This window comes from Pristiophorus japonicus, chromosome 5 (genome assembly GCF_044704955.1).
Source record: "Pristiophorus japonicus isolate sPriJap1 chromosome 5, sPriJap1.hap1, whole genome shotgun sequence".
Taxonomy (NCBI): domain Eukaryota; kingdom Metazoa; phylum Chordata; class Chondrichthyes; family Pristiophoridae; genus Pristiophorus; species Pristiophorus japonicus.
The window spans coordinates 50916683-50935639 of record NC_091981.1 but is presented as its reverse complement, the minus strand read 5'-3'; the positions used below and the strand labels follow the sequence as shown (position 1 = coordinate 50935639).

At 47.4% G+C, this 18957-nt stretch overlaps 1 long non-coding RNA gene across 1 annotated transcript in view; it reads left to right on the top strand.

Annotated features, from left to right (window-relative positions):
* LOC139263801 (uncharacterized) overlaps positions 1 to 18957 on the top strand; it is a 558088-nt gene that overhangs the window by 290207 nt on the left and 248924 nt on the right. Inside the window, exon 3 of the long non-coding RNA XR_011593210.1 lies at positions 13179 to 13249. This is a non-coding gene — a long non-coding RNA (uncharacterized lncRNA). The remainder of the gene's footprint in view (positions 1 to 13178; positions 13250 to 18957) is intronic.

Genomic DNA, 18957 nt, shown 5'->3' with positions numbered 1-18957 from the left:
ATCAACCTTCTCCATAATCAAGTGATGCTGCACAGGACAGAGGGCATCAACACCCGACCACATTGCTGCCTGGGAGTCAGGGAAGGCCTCGCAATGGCCAGATTTACTTTACTTGATGCTGTACACTCTGGCTGCCACATGATGCACCAGGTTGGCACCACCTCACACCAACACCATAAAGGATCCCTATGATGTCCACACCGTCCCTTTCACACTCATCACCATTGCGGGGGGTTACTGTTATGTCTCACCATTTACTGCAACTCACTGAGCCACTTCCAAAGGTGCATACAAATCTGTCCAAAAACGCAAAGTGTTGAAAATAAAGGTTTCAATGTTTGACACCACATTAACAGAAACTTTACAAGAACATTGGATAAAAGACCTAAGCGCCTACTCTTTTGTGCTGTTAGTTAGTATGATTGCACGAGGATAAAGGTGAGTGTGAGGGATGGCTAGTGACATGGGAATGTGATAATGTAGATAGAAACATAGAATCATGGCTGATCATTCAACCTCAGTACCCCTTTCCTGCTTTCTCTCCATAGAAAGGGATGGGTGGAGGCGTAAGGTAAGTTGGTGTGAGTAAGGATGAGCAGGAGTAGGGTAGGGAAGGCAGAGTGATGGGGGTGTGATGAGAGGCACAGCAGGATGAGGTTGAGTGTGGCTTTATACTAACGTTTCGTGATCAACTGAGATCATTGAGACATTTGCGGCACTGCATCCAGGTCCTCCTGAAGATATCCCTGCTGGTGCCCTCCTGTGCAATTTGCAACCAGGCTGTGTTGATCTCCTGTGGAGGTCTCTACCACCCATGGGAAAGGAAGAGGACCTCCTTGCGTGCTCTGTGGAGGGAGTCATGGGAGAGCCTGGGTGCAGCCGTGCACCTTTGTGCAGTGTTTGTCAGTGTTTGCAGCACCTCAATGCTGTAGAACACTGACAGCACAAATGTCAAAATAAATTTGTACATGGTCCCTTTAAGGAAACCGGCTGATGATGCATGATCAAATGAAGTCACCAGACTCGCTTCCTGTAATTGGCAGGCAAATGTGCTGGGCGGGCTGAACAAGCCCAATGAAGGGAAATTCATCTCAGAGGCCGGGATGGTGTCAGCAGCCGGGTCGGGACCCGCCACCGACATTGCCCGCCACGGACCCGCCGAGGTTCGTAAAATCGCGGCCAGAGTTAACATTTCAGGTTGATGACCTTTCACTAGAACAAGGTCAGCAACTTTAAACCTTAACTCTGTTTCTCTCTCTGCAGATGCTGCCTGACCTGCAGAGTGTTTCCAGCATTTTCTGTTTTTATTTCAGATTTCTAGCATCCGTAGAATTTTGCTATTGTCTCTCGTTAAACTTGTGGGCCTGTATTCTGCGGTGGATAATGAGAGTCAACTGTCAGCATTCGCCGTCATTACCCTTCTGAAATTGACCGTAACTGCAGGATTTAGTGCATGCACAGCTAAACGTAGAAATCCTGAAGTTGTGGTCAGTCATTCACTGATCCGACACTGGCTGTGCTGTGGATCCCGCCCCCTCCATAACTGCCAATCAATGTCATCAGTGAAATCAGTGGAACGAAAGACAACTTGAGCTTTTCCATGCTAATGTTGCTGTTAAATACCCCATTAAATGTTAAGCCTTGTTGGAATAGGTGTAACGGGGGTTTGAACAGCATACTGATTGCTAAACAACCATTCTGGCTCTGAAAAACTAATTTTTATATTTGTGGAAAGTCAAATTTCTTCATTATAATAAAAATTACTAGATTAAAAAAACCTTTTTTTTACGTTTGTTCATTGATTTCAACTTCTACCTTCACCCCATGTGTATGTCCCAACCTTCATTTACAATCTCTGTAACATTTTTTAAAAGTGCAGATTATCATTGCTTTTCATTTCCTGGTTTGCTGTCTGTGAGAATTGTTCAACGTGATTTACGGCTTAGACAACACGGTGACATCATGGCTGCATTGCACTTGGAATCTCCTATTGACAGCACTATAATCAATTTGGAAAGAGGTGACATGATAGGTCCAAGTCAGCATGGATTTGTGAAAGGGAAATCATGCTTGACAAATCTTCTGGAATTTTTTGAGGATGTTTCCAGTAGAGTGGATAAGGGAGAACCAGTTGATGTGGTATATTTGGACTTTCAGAAGGCGTTCGACAAGGTCCCACACAAGAGATTGATGTGCAAAGGTAGAGCACATGGGATTGGGGGTAGTGTACTGACATGGATTGAGAACTGGTTGTCAGACAGGAAGCAAAGAGTAGGAGTAAATGGGTACTTTTCAGAATGGCAGGCAGTGACTAGTGGGATACCGCAAGGTTCTGTGCTGGGGCCCCAGCTGTTTACATTGTACATTAATGATTTAGACGAGGGAATTAAATGCAGTATCTCCAAATTTGCGGATGACACTAAGTTGGGTGGTAGTGTGAGCTGCGAGGAGGATGCTGTGAGGCTGCAGAGCGACTTGGATAGGTTAGGTGAGTGGGCAAATGCATGGCAGATGAAGTATAATGTGGATAAATGTGAGGTTATCCACTTTGGTGGTAAAAACAGAGAGACAGACTATTATCTGAATGGTGACAGATTAGGAAAAGGGGAGGTGCAAAGAGACCTGGGTGTCATGGTCCATCAGTCATTGAAGGTTGGCATGCAGGTGCAGCAGGCAGTTAAGAAAGCAAATGGCATGTTGGCCTTCATAGCAAGGGGATTTGAGTACAGGGGCAGGGAGGTGTTGCTACAGTTGTACAGGGCATTGGTGAGGCCACACCTGGAGTATTGTGTACAGTTTTGGTCTCCTAACCTGAGGAAGGACATTCTTGCTATTGAGGGAGTGCAGCGAAGGTTCACCAGACTGATTCCCGGGATGGCGGGACTGACCTATCAAGAAAGACTGGATCAACTGGGCTTGTATTCACTGGAGTTCAGAAGAATGAGAGGGGACCTCATAGAAACATTTAAAATTCTGACGGGGTTAGACAGGTTAGATGCAGGAAGAATGTTCCCAATGTTGGGGAAGTCCAGAACCAGAGGTCACAGTCTAAGGATAAGGGGTAAGCCATTTAGGACCGAGATGCGGAGGAACTTCTTCACCCAGAGAGTGGTGAACCTGTGGAATTCTCTACCACAGAAAGTTGTTGAGGCCAATTCACTAAATATATTCAAAAAGGAATTAGATGAGGTCCTTACTACTAGGGGAATCAAGGGGTATGGCGAGAAAGCAGGAATGGGGTACTGAAGTTGAATGTTCAGCCATGAACTCATTGAATGGCGGTGCAGGCTAGAAGGGCCGAATGGCCTATTCCTGCACCTATTTTCTATGTTTCTATGTTTCTATGTTTACACATCGAGAAATCAAAATTTTTTGCCAAAGAGGCTGTGGGCAGCTTTTTTTGAGTTTAGCGGGAGTACCTTTGCTTCGCTGCTGACCGCAAATTATGGGACAAGTGTGATGTTTCTTGTTCTCATTTTTGCATCTGTTGCACTTTTCTTGCGATGAAAATATCTGCTGACCACATCGTAATATACAGCATAGAAACATAGAAAATAGGTGCAGGAGTAGGCCATTCGGCACTTCGAGCCTGCACCACCATTCAATAAGATCATGGCTGATCAGTCACCTCAGTAACCCTTTCCTGCTTTCTCTCCATACCCCTTGATCCCTTTAGCTGTAAGGGCCATATGTAACTCTCTCTTGAATATATCTAACAAACTGGCATCAACAACTCTCTGCGGTAGGGAATTCCACAGGTTAAAAACTCTCTGAGTGAAGAAGTTTCTCCTCATCTCGGTCCTAAATGGCTTACCCCTTATCTTTACACCTAAGGCAGAATAGGTCTACCATGGAATCCATATTTTTTTGCTGCAAAATTTTCTTCACTTTGCCCCAGAAATTGTTTTTAACGTGCTGCAGAATTCTAGGACTTTGTTCACACTATACAAAAAATTGAAAGAAGAAATATTGCTGTTACATTTTGGGATCTTTTGATAATTTTTCCACAAAAATGTTTTGAAAAAAGTGTTATTTGAAGTGTTTTTTATGCAAGTTAAAAAGGCACTGATGTGGTAAGTAGCTTATATGCTAATGAGCTAGCTTTGATGTTGTTTCCTCAAAAGACTGTAAATAATAAGCAATTAATTCACTTGTTTTGGCAATTGATAAATGCCTCACATCCATTATGTTGTAAAAAGAAATTTCATTTTCTACCTGTGAAAAGTAAGAGAATTTAAAAAAACCATAAAGACACAGGAAAAAAACTTTTTGAAACAGAAAGCCACACAGGTAGTTCAATTAAATAAAAGTTTCTTAGGGATGTTTCTGAGACAAATGGTTAGAAATTCTGGAGGATAATTAGAAGCCAAGCTCGAAGACCCACTGATGTGGGGGAGCATAGCATGTTTGTTATTTTTGTATTATTATGCAAAACAACATGCAACAACATGCTGTATCAATTTAAATGAAGTGAATCTAATCATAACTATTACTCTGTATGTTTACTTACTTTGAAATAAAGCAGTTTAACAATTCACATTCAGCCTCACCCTACCAACAGTTCACTCAATCCACCTTTGAAGAGTTTAAAGAAATACACATGCAAAAGACACAAATATATGGTTCCAGTCAAAAGGGAGTACCGTTGTTAAACCACTTTTTGGGCCCAAGTTTCGGGCCGCGCTTAGAACGGCGCAGCCCCGACCTGGACGCCCGTTTTTCGCGCCACAAAGTGCGCCTAAAAAACTTACCTATTCTCCAGCTCCCTGCAGGCCCTCTGGCCCTCGGCGCGGCGCAGCACAAGCTGTGGGGGGCGGAGCCAGGTCCTTGCGCTGAAAACAGTGCCGGGACCTCTGCACAGGCACGCTACAGTGGGCACGCATGTGCAGTAGCTCCAGGCGCCCAAAACTGTGTGGGAGGGGCCCGAAGCACGCAGCTCCTAGCCCTGGCCGAATGGCCTCACTGGGGCTGCGTCGATAAGGCTGCCTCCCACGCCCGGCCCCTGCTTCCTCCGGACCGGGACCCGACCCGACTTGACTCCCGCTTCCCCCCCCCAGCAGACAGCCCCCCCGACCCGACCTCCGCTACCCCCGCTCCCGATGTCCCCCCTCCAACCTCCGCTCCCGACCCCCCGCTCCCGATCTCCGCTCCTGACGGCCCCCGCGACCTCCGTTCCCGACCTCCGCTCCCGACCTCCCCCGACCGACCTCCGCTCCCGACCTTCCCCCCACCTCCGACCGACCTCCGCTCCCGACCTACCCCCCAACCCGACCGACCTCCGCTCCCGACCTCTCCCCCCCCCCGACCGACCGAACGAACGACCGCCCCACCACCCGTCCCCCGACCGACCGACCGACCCGCGCTCCCCGGACCCGACGCCACCTACCTGTCAGTCTAAGCTCGCAGTCTTGGGCTCGGCCGTGCCCGGCCCGTTCAGCCTTCCTCTCCTTTCTTTCTTTCTCTCTCCCTTCTTTCTCTCTCTTTCCCTCATCTCTCCCCTCCCCTCCCTTCTATCCCCCCTCCCCTCCCCTTACCCCCTCCTCTTACCCCCTCCTCTCCCCTCCCTCCCCTCCCACCTCTCCCTCCTCTCCCCCCCTCCCCTCTCCCCACCTCGCCTCCCTCCCTTCTCTCCCCCACTTCTCACACCCCCACCTCCCCCCTCCCCCTCTCTCCCCCCTCTCCACACCCTTCCACTCACCCCCTCCACCCCCTCACCAACCCCCCCCTCCACCCCCTCACACCCCACTCCTCTCCATCCCCCTCCCCTCCCCTCCACCCCTCACTGTCAGAAACACAGACACTGACAGAGACACACGGGGAGGGGGGTGGGGGGTGTCCCAGCACGCTGTTGGAGGACTCCTGGTGCTGCAGTCAGTAAGTAGAAAATGTTTTATTTGTTGATTTTTTTAAAAATGTTTTATTTTTTATAAATTTTTTTTGATTGATTTATTGGTTGATTTATTGATGTATTTAGCATTTATTATTAATGATGGCTCTTTTTGTAAAACTGAAGTGTTTAATGTTTGTAAAATTCCCTTTAAACCCCCCCCCCCCCCCCGCACCCCCCATTCCCTACGCCTGATTTGTAACCTACGCCTGATTTTCTAAGTGTAGACAAGGTTTTTCTGAGTGTACAAAAATCTACACTTACTCCATTCTAAGTTAGTTTGAAGTAAGTTTTCACTGCCTAAACTTTCAAAACGAGCGTAAGTGGCCGGACATGTCCCCTTTAAAAAAAAAAATCTGTTCCAAACTGAAACTGTTCTAACTGACTAGAACTGGAGCAAACTAAATGCCGAGAATTGCAATTTCTAAGATACTCCATTCTAAACCAGTTGCTCCAAAAAAACAGGAGCAACTCAGGCCGAAAGTTGGCCCCATTGTGTCAAGTGCATATATGGCAATGTGAATCAACTCCAATAAAGGAAAGAAGCTCAGCACATATGGGAATGATTAATACTGCACCAATTGAGTTAGTCTGACAGAGCAGAGATGGAACCAGCATGAGGCCAAAGAGAGTGGCAAAGATGGAGTATAATGTTGGAAATGTGAGGTCATGCACTTTGGAAGAAAAAAATCAAAGAGTAAGTTATTATATAAATAGAGCAAAATTGTAAAGTGCTGTCGTACAGCAGGACCTGGGGGTACTTGTGCATGAAACAGAAAAGGTTAGTATGCAGATACAGCAAGTGATCAGGAAGGCCAATGGAATCTTGACCTTTATTGCAAAGGGAAGGGAGTATAAAAGCAGGGAAGTCTTGCTACAGTTATACACGGTATTGGTGAGGCCACACCTGGAATACTGCATGCAGTTTTGGTTTTCATATTTACGAAAGGATATACTTGCTTTGGAGGCAGTTCAGAGAACGTTCACGAGGTTGATTCCGGAGATGAGGGGGTTGATTATGAGGACAGGTTGAGGTGGTTGGGCCTCTACTCATTGGAATTCAGAAGAACGTATAAGATTATGAGGAGGCTTGACAAGGTGGATGCAGAGAGGATGTTTCCACTGATAGGGGATATTGTGTTCCTAACACAGATGAGGCTGCACACAGGGAGGTTAAAGTAACAGTGACCTCAGTCTTTAATAAGACACTCCAGAGTGAGGAACAGGCCTGAGCGGCTGGCTTATATACAGAGCTCCCAAGGGATGCTGGGATCCCTTGGGACTTCAGGGGATGAGCTCCCTGGCGGCGGAACATGGGAGTGCATGCTTTACAGATACACAACATCACTCCCCTCCCAAAGTCAAAGTGAAAACTATTTACAAGGTGAGGCGATTGGGAGCCTTTCTTTCCCTGGTGGACCGCCTCGGTACAAATGTCTGTTCTGTTGTGTTGGCTGTGCCCTCACTGGGCTGGCGTGTTGTTGGCCCTGTAGGGCTGCTGGGTGAGCCTGGCCTTGCTGGGCTGTTGGGCGTGATGGGTTCGATTTCCTGGTCCGGCGTGGTGTCGTTGATCCTTTGCGTGTGTGTTGTGGGCTCGAAAAAGGTGGTGTCTGCTGTGGGTTGTTCAGGGCAGTCTGTGAACCGCAGCCTCATTTGGTCCAGGTGCTTTCTGCAAATTTGTCCATTGTCTAGTTTGACCAAAAACATCCTATTCCCTTCTTTAGCTATCACTGTGGCTGCGATCCACTTGGGACCATGTCCATAGTTTAGCGCATACACAGGGTCATTCACATCAATTTCCCGTGACACAGTGGCGCGACCATCGTTTACATTTTGTTGCTGCCGCCTGCTCTCTACCTGATCATGCAGGTTGAGGTGAACCAGCGAGAGTCTGGTTTTAAGTGTCCTTTTCATGAGTAGCTCAGCCGGGGGCACCCCTGTGAGTGAGTGGGGTCTCGTGCAGTAGCTGAGCAGTACTCAGGCAGGTTTGGAGTGAGCCTTCTGTGACTCATTTAAGGCTCTGTTTGATGGTTTGTACTGCCCGCTCTGTCTGACCATTGGAGGCTGGTTCAAACGGGGCCGAGGTGACATGTTTGATCCCATTGCGGGTCATGAATTCTTTAAATTCGGCACTGGTGAAACATGGCCCGTTGTCACTGAGCAGTATGTCGGGCAGGCCGTGGGTGGCAAACATGGCCCTCAGGCTTTCAATGGTGGCAGTAACGGTGCTTCCCGACATTATTTCACATTCAATCCATTTTGAAAAAGCATCCACCACCAACAGGAATATTTTACCAAGAAACGGACCCGCATAGTCGACATGGATCCTCGACCATGGTCTGGAGGGCCAGGACCACAGACTTCGTGGTGCCTCTCTGGGTGCGTTGCTCAACTGAGCACATACGCTGCATTGCCGTACACAGGACACTAAGTCAGAGTCGATACCGGGCCACCACACGTGGCATCTGGCTATCGCTTTCATCATTACTATACCCAGGCGTGTGTTGTGGAGATCCGAGATGAACGTCTCCCTGCCCTTTTTTGGTAGCACTACGCGGTTACCCCACAACAAGCAGTCTGCCTGAATGGACAGCTCGTCCTTTCGCCGCTGGAACGGTTTGATTGGCTGTTGCATTTCAACGGGGATGCTGGTCCAGCTCCCATGCAGTACACAGTTTTTTACTAGGGACAGCAGAGGATCTTGGCTGGTCCAAGTCCTAATCTAGCGGGCCGTGACAGGTGATTTATCATTTTCAAATGCTTCCATGACCATCAACTAATCTGCGGGCTGCGCCACCATCAACAAGTTTGCAGGCTGCGCCATTTCCACCCCTGTGGTGGGCAATGGTAGCCGACTGAGAGCATCTGCACAGTTCTCGGTGCCTGGCCTGTGGCGGATGGTATGATTATATGCTGATAGCGTGAGTGCCCACCTTTGTATGCGGGCTGAGGCATTAGTATTTATCCCCTTGTTTTCAGCGAACAGGGATACGAGGGGCTTGTGATCGGTTTCCAGCTCAAATTTGAGGCCAAACAGGTACTGATACATTTTCTTTACCCCGAACACACACGCTAATGCATTTTTCTCAATCATGCTCTCGGCCTTAGACAAGCTCCTGGAAGCATAGGCGACAGGTTGCAACTTCCCCGCAATGTTAGCTTGTTGTAATACATACCCGACTCCATACGACGGCGCATCACATGCTAGCACAAGTTTTTTACACGGGTTATACAATACAAATAGCTTGTTGGAGCATAAAATGTTTCTGGCTTTCTCAAAAGCAATTACTTGTTTTTTCCCCATACCCAGTTCTCACCTTTATGCAATAACACATGTAGGGGCTCTAAAAGGATGCTTAACCCCGGTAGGAAGTTACCAAAATAGTTGAGGAGTGCCAGGAACGACTGCAGCTCCATGACGTTCTGTGGCCTGGGCGCGTTCCTGATAGCCTCTGTCTTGGTGTCTGTGTGCCGAATGCCGCCCGCTGCGATCTTTCTCCCCAAAAACTCCACTTCTGTTGCCATGAAGACGCATTTCGACCTCTTCAGCCGCAGCCCTATGCGATCCAGTCGCTGGAGGACCTCCTCCAGGTTTTGTAGGTGCTCAGCGGTGTCCCGACCCGTGACCAATATGTCGTCCTGAAAGACTACCGTCTGTGGTACCGACTTGAGTAGGCTCTCCATGTTTCTCTTGAAGATCGCTGCAGCCGACTGAATTCCAAACGGGCATCTGTTGTAGATCCCTTGCGCGTGTTGATGCAGGTGAGGCCCTTTGAAGACTCCTCCAGCTCCTGCGTCATGTAGGCTGAAGTCAGGTCGAGCTTGGTGAATGTCTTATCTCCTGCCAGCGTCGCAAATAGGTCATCTGCCTTAGGTAGCGGGTATTGGTCCTGTAGCGAGAAATGATTAATAGTTACTTTATAATCGCTGCGATTCCTGACCGTGCCATCACTTTTGAGTACTGGGGAGATGATGCCCTCACCTTGCAACCTGTCCAGCTCGATTTCCACTCTCTTCCTCATCATGTGAGGTACGACTCGCGCCTTGTGGTGAATGGGTCGTGCCTCTGGGACAAAGTGGATCCACACTTTCGCCCCGGAAAAGTTTCCAATGCCTGGCTCAAAAAGGGAAGGAAATTTGTTAAGAACCCCGTGTACTTCAGCATCTGCCTCCTCTCTCTGAGGCTCGAAATTGCTTTGATCCACCATGGACCGATCTTCCTCATCGACATGTGATAGCGCTCGGATGTCATCCAGTTCCAGCGGATTTTGCCCAGCCAGCTCCTTCCAAGCAGTGTGGAGCCATCGTCCGGGACAATCCAGAGTGGCAGTTCGTGCACCGTGCCCTCGTAGGTGATCTTGACCATGGCGCTGCCCAGGACAATGATAAACTCTTTGGTGTACATTCTTAGTTTCGTGTGGATGGGGCTCAGGGCTGGTTTGAATGCCTTGTTGCACCACAGTCTCTCAAACATCTTTGTACTCATGATGGATTGGCTAGCGCCAGTGTCCAGTTCCATGGCTATGGGTAAGCCATTCAATTTTATGTTTAGCATTATACATGGAAATTTCGTCGAAAATGTGTGCACCCCGTGTACTTCAGCATCTGCCTCCTCTCTCCGAGGCTCGAAATTGCTTTGATCATCCATGGACCGATCTTCCCCTGCCATGTCGTGGTTAGCAGGTTTTGCAGAGCTTGCAATTCATTTGCAAGCTCGTTGGAGGTGCCCCATTGTTCCACAGCTCTTGCAAACATACCCTTTGAAGCGGCATGAATAGGCTGAATGGAAGCCTCCACAACTCCAACAAGGTGTGAATTGCCTTGCATTCATCCTTTGTTGGGGACTCTGAGTCATCTGGGTCACCTGAGGCCTGCTGGCCCTTGCAGACTCGTGGGTTCTGCCCTGTACATTTCTGCTCGCAAACATAGTTCCAGTTAATTTATGAACATTGCTCGCACTTGAGTGCTGAGAGATTTGTTTGGTGTTATCACTGGTGGACATAAACGCCTGTGCTATCGCAATGGCCTTACTGAGGGTCGGTGTCTCTACAGTCAAAAGTTTTCGTAAGATGGTCTCTTGGCCAATGCCCAGTACAAAAAAGTCTCTGAGCATCTGCTCCAGGTAGCCATCAAACTCACATTGTCCTGCAAGTCGCCTTAGCTCGGCGACGTAGCTCGCCACTTCCTGACCTTCAGATCGCTGGCACGTGTAGAACCGATACCTCGCCATCAGCACGCTCTCCCTCGGGTTAAGATGCTCCCGAACCAGTGTACACAGCTCCTCATACAACTTATCTGTGGGTTTCACGGGAGCCAGAAAATTCTTCATGAGATTGTAGGTTGGTGCCCCGCAGACCGTGAGGAGGACCACTCTCCTTTTTGCAGCGCTTCCTTCTCCGTCCAGCTCGTTGGCTACAAAGTACTGGTCTAGCTATTCGACATAGGCTTCCCAGTCCTCACCCTCCGAGAACTTCTCCAGGATGCCCACAGTTTGCTGCATCTTTGCGTTAGATTCGTATTCTCGTCGTCAGTTATTGTGTTCCTAACACAGATGAGGCTGCACACAGGGAGGTTAAAGTAACAGTGACCTCAGTCTTTAATAAGACACTCCAGAGTGAGGAACAGGCTTCAGGGGCCGGCTTATATACAGTGTTCCCAAGGGATGCTGGGATCCCTTGGGACTTCAGGGGATGAGCTCCCTGGTGGCGGAACATGGGAGTGCATGCTTTACAGATACACAACAGGGGAGACTAGAACTAGGGGTCATAATCTTAGAATAAGGGGCCGCCCGTTTAAAACTGAGATGAGGAGGAATTTCTTCTCTCAGGGGGTTGTAAATCTGTGGAATTCGCTGCCTCAGAGAGCTGTGGAAGCCAGGACATTGAATAAATTTAAGACAGAGATCGACAGTTTCTTAACCGATAAGGGATTAAGGGGTTATGGGGAGCGGGCAGTGAAGTGGACCTGAGTGCATGATCGGATCAGCCATGATCGTATTAAATGGCGGAGCGCACTCGAGGGGCCGTATGGCCTGCTCCTGCTCCTATTTCTTCTGTTTTTATGTTCTAAAAAACCTTTCAGTTAGAAGTGCTGAGATTGGAGGCTAAGAAAGAACATTGGAAGCAGATTGAAGATCAACAGAAACAAGAAGAAGAGGAAACACGGGAAAAAGAAAAAACTGAATGACTCAAATTCAAAGCTAACGAAAGGGAGAAAAGCATAGCTGTGATCTTGAATTGGTAGAGAATCATTCATCAGCAGCAGCTCCAGTAAGCGAGGTTGGGCAAGATTTCCCCACTGGCAAGCATGTTCACAAGATCCGACGTATGTGTTGGTATCAGCAAAGCTGGACAGTGATCTAACCTATCAATTAAGTGAGGCACTGATGGAGTGTTACATTGTCAAAGGTGGTGTCTTTCAGATGACACGTTAAACCAAAGCCCTGTCTGCCCTCTCATGTGGATGCAAACGATTGCATTGAACTACTCAAAGAGAGCTGGGAGTTCTCCTGGTGCCCTAGCCAACATTTATCACTCAACCAACATCACTAAAGAGAGATTATCTGGTCATTTATCTCATTGCAGTTTATGGGATTTTGCTGTACATAAAACTAACTGCTACATTTACTTAAATAACAACAGTGACTACATTTTCAAATAATGTATTGGCTATAAAGCACAGTGGGATGTCTTGAGGATGTGAAAGATGCTCTAAAAATGCTAATTTATTTGTATTGATATGAACTGAGTGAATTTTTGATTTAATAATTTGATCAGGGTACTTATGCTGTACCTATTTGAATGTGGGATTTTGACACTCAACTAGTTCTGAAGTGTTAGATCCATGAGAACTGCAAGGATGGAGAATGATATGCTACTGGTTTTGAACTGAATCCAGGCAGACTGGATGAAAGTTTCCTCTGTCTGCTAGCTGCTGTCTCAATCCAGATCCTGGTGGACACAGCCCACAGCACAAAATTGCACATCATTTGACAACCTCTCAGAGAGGCCGTAAGAATGGCACATGTGGGAAATGGAAATGTCACCCTGCAGTTTGTAAAAATGTGCTCTTCTGAGATTGTGGTTAAGGCATGTTGTTTGAGCTGGAGAGTGGGAACTTTACTTTATATCTAACTAATGCTGCACCAGATCCGGGAGTGCTCGAGGCTGACACTGGATACATAAGTGTTCCACTCCCCACTACCATGACATCCATTACATGAATAAAAACGTTTCTGTTGACCCAGTTTGGAAGTGCTTTTGAATTCATTTCTGACTTTTTCTCTTTTTAGATTTGGGATCTTTCATCTTGTGAAGCAAATGCATTGGTTCTGCATACTTGGAACCAAAGATTGGCAACAAGGTAAGATGACATACTGTGATCTTTATCTCCTGCTGGGGACTGATAATCTCAATGGTGCGATGCTCAGGATCTGTCTGGTTTGGTTGGGGCTTGCAGCCAGTTGTCTCCAGACTGATGGATTGAAATTTGTGTGAAAAAGCATTTCAGAAGGAAAATATTTCTCCTGATTGTTTGACTCGAGGTTTATCTATAAAGATCATGGACCGTCATTATTGTTAAACCGTAAATAATGTTGTGTTACAATATTCAACTGAACCATCGGGAGCTGCTGAGTTTCAGTGGAGCTTGTCAGTGACCTCGAATGATTGAAACTGAACACTATGAGCCTGAAATTGGTCAACGTGCCGCCCCCTACCACCCGCGTACCGCCCAAAAATGCGATTTTGATCAAACAACACCGACATACCGCCGACATACCGCTTGGAGGAATATTCATCACTGACATACTGCCGAGTGGTATGCACACCGTCCACTGTGCAGGACTGCCGCATACCACCCAAAACGTCCGATTTTCATCGCATACTGCCGACATACCACCGGAGCTGCATACCATCCTGGAAAAGGTGGCTTTATGCGATGTTAAGGGGCGGGAATGGTCGGAGTGCACGGATCCGCCATTTTGGAAATTGGGAACTGTCAGCTAAAGAAGCACCGCTGTATTTCTGAGGTGAACACTGATTTTACAGTGCAATTTAGGGTGGAAAAGGTATTTTTAATGTTACTGAGTAACTTATCAAGATAGAAGGCATTTTAGTTATATTTCTTTCATCGAAAAATATTGTGGAGATTTAAAAAGAATGAGGCCTGTACTATCTCAGCCTGTATTGCTGACAATCTGTCGAAAGGAGGAACCAGATGTGAGAAGGTTTATTGAGCAGAGTTATAAGGGTAATGGAGGAGGTCGCAGATTGATGAGGAGGAGGAGGCCTTACCCTGATGACTGTTACCCCAAAAGTTTGACACTTTTGCAAGAGCGCTTAAATTAAATTCAAACGTTTATGTAAAAATCTCAAAATTATATAACAATTTTAAAACTTTGTAAAACTTATAACAATAAAACAACTCCAACAACTTTAACAACTTTAATAACAACTTTAACAAAACTTTAACAACCTTAATAACAACTTTAACAAAACTATTCAACTTTAATAAACTTTTACAAATCAAACTTAAATTATTCAATGCACAAGTACAACAAAAAGACCCATTACTGACCTCGGCCACGACCTCGCCCCCCCAGCCTCGGCCGCATGTTATACCATCCTTGGGACTATTCCCCCCTTTCTTACACCCACCCTTCCCTTTCCCAGTGCCCCTGAGCCTGGATCTCCCCGTGCTGCTACCAAGCCGGCGTGCAGCACCGCACCAAGAGTGCTGTTGTTGTCATTGGGGGTCAGTCATTGCAGGCGCAATAAATGGGGCCTCAGGAAAAGTTCGCAATGTGGAAGGCGTGACTTCAGGGCTGGAAAATGATGTCAGCTCTCCACCCTCAGGTGCTGACTACTATGGCACGGAGGGGTTCAGATCATGTCCCGATCCTGTTAATTGCCGCATGGCTTCGAAGGCATCGGCGGTTCGCTCTATCGCGGTGATCATACGCGACATATCCTCCGACTGCTGCTCTGATAGAGCCGCAATGTTTGCGGCTATCATAGTCATGGCCTTGAGCAGCTCTCGACCTATGTTGATGCTGGCCTGCGACAGACACCCTGGTACACATCTACAGCAACCGACCTTTCCTGCACCAATTTCCGTCGCTGCGGCAAAGGTGCTGCAACACTGGGGGTGACTTGCTGTGCACCACTTGGTCCCGCAGAATCAGAGGAGCCATGGGGGAATCCCCTGAATACAGACTGGGTGGTGGAGGATGTTCCAGCTATCCCACCTCCACCTCCACTGACTCCAGGATCAGCGGCTCTTCCTCTTCCTGTTCCTCATCTCTGCCAGTGGTGAGGTCGGGAGAGGACTGGGTGATGCCAGAGGTGGAGGTAGTGGGTCTCTCTGTGTCGGTGTGGTCTGACTCGTCGGAGTCTGGAAGTACAAAACAACATTTGAAAAAGTTTGCCACCAGGGGAGGGGTCAGGGTTACATGAGTACATAGTACAGTGACTTATCGCAGCCTTACTTAAATGTCCATCACTGCCGCAGTATTGCATTAAATATCGCAGACAGATAATACATATATGCATTGCGTTACATGCCCCCAACATTGCAGTACATCACATGAGGCCAACATTACAGTACAATAAACTTACATTACATTACACCAGGCCAACATTACAGTTACAATTACCTTACATGACATGAGAAGACTGCAACATAGACTGCATTTTGATCAACTTACCATCTTGTGTGAGTGGGTCAGCTCCAATGCCGGTGGTGGCACGGTTGCTATCTCCAACTAGGGACAGGGCACGGATCTTGATGTCAGTCAGAGGCTCCTGGGTTGTGGGTCCTCCCCCCGTACGCCACTGATTGGCTGCTATTACAGATGACTTCTTCTGCAGAAAGTAAAGAAAATCAAAGTAAAAATCTTCAATCCATTTAACATCGCAGACACACAGGATCTCACACACACACACACACAAATACACACAGTAAAAAACACTGCATTGATCCTCTTGTCATTGCCTGAAAGCACAAATACATCGCCATAACCTTAAGATAAATAACATCATCCGTGTGACATGGAACCTACATTTACATGGTACATGGCACATGGTGGAGGAGGTGCATAAATAAAATCATTACTTACTCTTGCTACCCTCACCAGGTTTTCCAGCTCTTATGGCACCTTCCCCCAGTGCGTACCTTTTGGAGGACACAGCCGCCCCGATCTCGTCCCATATTCTGTTGTACTCCTTTGGGGGGGGGCTTTCCATGACATAGAAACATAGAAACATAGAAAATAGGTGCAGGAGTAGGCCATTCGGCCCTTCGAGCCTACACCGCCATTCAATGAGTTCATGGCTGAACATGCAACTTCAGTACCCCATTCCTGCTTTCTCGCCATACCCCTTGATCCCCCTAGTAGTAAGGACTACATCCAACTCCTTTTTGAATATATTTAGTGAATTGGCCTCAACAACTTTCTGTGGTCGAGAATTCCACAGGTTCACCACTCTCTGGGTGAAGAAGTTTCTCCTCATCTCGGTCCTAAATGGCTTACCCCTTATCCTTAGACTGTGACCCCTGGTTCTGGACTTCCCACCCTTCATTAGCTCGGAATACCTCTCTGTTTATTTGCTCGAGAAGGGCAGCTAACTCCGTCCCGTCCTTTTCGATGTTCCTGCGCTTGGATTTTAAAAAAAATATTTCCTTAATATTTCTGTTGTTATGATTTTTCCTTTGTAAAATATGCCTTTTTATTATCCAAACTGTAGAATTATTAGTTGTTAGGAATATGTTTTAACTCTTCAATGTGTTTTTCAAGTAACTACCCGTCGACTAGCTTGCTGCTCCTTCTCACTCTCTCTCCCTCCTCTTCAAGTCACTGCGCATACGCGGGTGACTCCTGACCTCCGAAATTGTGGGTAAAATGCTTCTGTAAAAAAAATTGAAAAAAAAAGGAATCGCGCATGTGCAGTTCAGTGCCACACCGTCCATCGAAGATAAATTTGATCTGTATCGACTACTAAGTTAAATACTGCCCGCTGCAGACCACTGGCATACCGCCAAAATAACGGCGAAAACATTTGGACCAATTTTGTCCTCTTCGATATCGACGGTATGCCGGTGGTTTGAAACGATGCACCACCGGCATACCGCTGAGAAGTGGGCAGACCTTATGCATCGACCAATTTCCGCCCCTATAGCAGCACAGCCCTCTGTGGGCTCCAATTGTCTCAATAAGTGAATATCCTCCTTTCTAATCTCTGTGCGTTTAAAATGTTTAATAATCTTGCACTGCATTCTATCCATCCGTAGTACTCAAAGTTGTGTCTCAAATATTGTATCTCTGAATGATTGGGACAATGCCTCCAACATTGCTGACTGGTTCGTGCTAGCAACATAGGCCGGAATTTTGTCCACCTCGGCGGGTCCGGTGCGGGCAGAGTCCGTGGGGGGTCATGACCACGCTGCTGGCTCCATCCTGCTCTTGAAAATGAACTTACCTTAATGGGGCCTATTAAGCCCATCCAGCGTATTACCCAACCCAATTAAATGGAGTGGGTCTGGTGATGTCATTCATGATGCGTTTTCAGCCGGGATCTTTAAAGGGACCATGGCCACATTGGATTTGAAGATTAATGTAACATAGTGCTCTCAGTGTACTACAGCATTGGACTGCTGCAAATATTGACAATAACTGCACAGACGGCTGCACCCAGGTTCTCCGATGACTGCCTCCATATGCTTATGGAGGGAGGCAGAGCACACAGGGCTCTTCCCTTCCGATGGGCGGAAAAGACTTCCTCAGGAGATCAAAACAACCTGGTTGCAGATTGCAAAGGAGGTCACAAGCAGGGATGTGTTCAAGAGGATCTGGGTGCAGTGCCGCAAATATTTCAATGATCTCATTAGATCAGAAAATGTTAGTACAAAGCCACACTCAACCTCATCCTGCTGTGCCTCTCATTACATCCCCATCACTCTGCCTTCCCTACCCTACTCCTGCACATCCTCACTCACACCAATTTACCTTGCACCTCCACGCATCCCTCTCTCTATCTACATTATCACATCCCCATCTCACTAGCCATCCCTCACACTCACCCTCATCCTAGTGCAATCATACCAACTAACAACACACAAGGGTAGGCACTAAGGTGTTTTATCCAATGTTTATGTAAAGTTTCTGTTAATGTGGTGTCAGACATAAAAATCTTTATTGTCAACACTTTCCGGTCTTCGGCAGATTTGTGTGCACCTTTGGAAGTGGCTTAGTGAGTTGCAGTGAATGGTGAGACATAACTGTACCCCCCGCAATAGTGATGTGTGTGAAAGGAAAGGTGTGGACATTGTAGTGATGCTTTTTGGTGTTGGTGTGGAGTGGTGCCAACCTGGCGCATCATGTAGCAGCCATATGGGAATACATCATAAAGTTAACTAAATTTGGCAATGATGAGGCCATCCCTGGCCTCCCGGCCAGAAATGTGGTCAGGTGCTGATGCCCTCTGTCCTGTGCAGCATCAGTTGATTGTGGAGCAGCTTGGTGTTCTTGTTGGTGCTGCTGGTGTGCCTGGTGTTGCTGGTGTTGGGGCTCGTCGTGGTCCCAATTTTGAGGACCGTATAAATGGCACCCATGTTGATGGAGTAGATGGCAGGTGAAGTCCAGATGACAGAAGCATTCTGTCAATGGTAAGAGAGTTCTTCCAATGAGGTGAGACTGGATGGAGACTTTGCTGAAAACACTTACAGCCTGCAGAATCTGTGCTGGAAAATGGACTGAGCATCAGCTTCTGCCTGAGGAAAGTGATCATCTGACAGGTGGGAGCTTTTACTGTACATTTGATACTGTCAACTAATCAGCTGGAGCAATGGCCACGGAACTTCCGCCTCAGGTTGACAGACGTGCTTCCCGAGGTGCGTGAATCCCGTGGCCATGCAGGGAAATTTTTAAAGTAAGTGGAAAAAGCTCTTAAGTGTCTGTAAACTACCTGATAATGCTTTCAATTAGATCGTCCACTGCTGCCAGTTGGGTCGGCTCCGCAATGACCGGCGCGCCTGGGGAAAAGGCACGTGGACGCGGTTCCCGACCTGCTGTC